Source organism: Arachis ipaensis, chromosome B5 (assembly GCF_059453495.1).
Source record: "Arachis ipaensis isolate K30076 ecotype BB chromosome B5, ASM5945349v1, whole genome shotgun sequence".
NCBI classification, from domain to species: domain Eukaryota; kingdom Viridiplantae; phylum Streptophyta; class Magnoliopsida; order Fabales; family Fabaceae; genus Arachis; species Arachis ipaensis.
The window spans coordinates 105,304,041-105,306,191 of record NC_142440.1 but is presented as its reverse complement, the minus strand read 5'-3'; the positions used below and the strand labels follow the sequence as shown (position 1 = coordinate 105,306,191).

General features: G+C 41.4%; 1 non-coding gene across 1 annotated transcript; it reads left to right on the top strand.

Annotated features, from left to right (window-relative positions):
• The first annotated feature begins 2,043 nt into the window (after window positions 1-2,043).
• LOC148565253 (small nucleolar RNA R71) lies at window positions 2,044-2,151 on the top strand. Its single transcript, XR_015883890.1, has one exon. It is a non-coding gene; the product is annotated as a small nucleolar RNA R71 (small nucleolar RNA).

The window sequence follows — 2,151 nt, the reverse complement described above, 5'->3', positions numbered from 1 at the left end:
CACCTTGTAGAATTCTTGAGGTATAATCTCATGCACTTCCACTTCCTCCCCAATTATGATACTATGGATTATGATGGCCCGGACTATAGTAACTTCAGACCGGTTGCTAGTAGGAATAATTGAGCATTGAATGAACTCCAACCATCCTCTAGCTACAGGCTTAAGGTCCGATCTTCTCAATTGAACCGGCTTGCCTCTTGAGTCAACTTTCCATGGAGCTCCTTCCACACATATGTCCATGAGGACTTGGTCCAACCTTTGATCAAAGTTGACCCTTCTAGTGTAGGGGCATGCATTTTCTTGCATCATTGGCAAGTTGAACGCATTACATTTTCCGGACTGAAATCTAAGTATTTCCCCCGAACCATTGTAAGCCAATTCTTTGGATTCGGGTTCCTACTTTGATCATGGATCCTAGTGATCCATGTGTTTGCATAGAACTCTTGAACCATTAAGATCCCGACTTGTTGAATAGGATTAGAGAGAACTTCCCATCCTCTTCTTCTAATCTCTTGTCAGATCTCCGGATATTCGCTCTTTTTTGAGCTTAAAAGGGACCTCAGGGATCACCTTTTTCAGTTAAAGGACCAACTCTCCTCTGTCCACATCAATCACAGCTTTTGTTGTGTCTAGGAAGGGTCTTCCAAGGATGATGGATTCATCCTCATCCTTCCCAGTGTCTAGGATTATAAAATCAGTAGGGATGTAAAGGCCTTTAACCTTTACTAACAAGTCCTCTACTAATCCATAAGCCTGTTTCATTGATTTGTCTGCCATCTCTAGTGAGATTCTTGCAGCTTGTACCTCATAGATTCCCAATTTCTCTATTACAGAAAGTGGCATGAGGTTTATCCCTGACCCAAGGTCACACAGAGCCTTCTCAAAGGTCATGGTGCCTATGGTACAAGGTATGAAGAACTTTCCGGGATCTAGTTTCTTTTGAGGCAATGTCTGCCTTATCAATGCACTTAGTTCATTGGTGAACAAGGGGGGTTCATCCTCCCAAGTCTCATTACCAAATAAACTGGCATTCAACTTCATGATGGCTCCTAGATATTTAGCAACCTGCTCTTCAATGATGTCTTCATCCTCTTCAGAGGAAGAATAGTCATCAGAGCTCATGAATGATAAAAGGAGGTTCAATAGAATCTCTATGGTCTCTAGATGAGCCTCAGATTCCTTTGGTTCCTCAAAGGGAAACTCCTTATTGGTCAGTGAACGTCCTAGGAGGTCTTCCTCACTAGGATTCACGTCATTCACCTCTTCTCTGGGTTCGGCCACACCAAGTAAGGTTATGGCCTTGCACTCTCTTTTTGGATTCTCTTCTGTATTGCTTGGGAGAGTACTAGGAGGAGTTTCAGTGACTCTTTTACTCAGCTGGCCCACTTGTGCCTCCAAATTTCTAATGGAGGACCTTGTTTCATTCATGAAACTTAGAGTGGCCTTAGATAGATCAGAGACTATATTTGCTAAGCTAGATGGATTCTGCTCAGAATTCTCTGTCTGTTGCTGAGAGAATGATGAACAAGGTTTGCTATTGCTAAACCTATTTCTTCCACCATTATTAAAGCCTTGTTGAGGCTTTTGTTGATCATTCCATGAGAAATTTGGATGATTTTTCTATGAGGGATTATAGGTGTTTCCATAGGGTTCTCCCATGTAATTCACCTCTGCTATTGTAGGGTTCTCAGGATCATAAGCTTCTTCTTCAGAAGATGCTTTTTTAGTACTGTTGGATGCAGCTTGCAATCCATTCAGACTCTGAGAAATCATATTGACTTGTTGAGTCAATATTTTATTCTGAGCCAATATGGCATTCAGAGTATCAATTTCAAGAACTCTTTTCCTCTGAGGCGTCCCATTACTCACAGGATTCCTTTCAGAAGTGTACATGAACTGGTTATTTGCAACCATGTCAACGAGTTCCTGAGCTTCTACAGGCATTTTCTTTAGGTGAATGGATTCACCTGTAGAATGGTCCAATGATATCTTTAATAATTCAAACAGACCATTATAGAATATATCCAGGATACTCCATTCTGAAAGCATGTCAGAAGGACACTTTTTGGTCAGTTGCTTGTATCTCTCCCAAGCTTCATAGAGGGATTCACCTTCTTTCTGTTTGAAGGTTTGAACATCCACTCTAAGCTT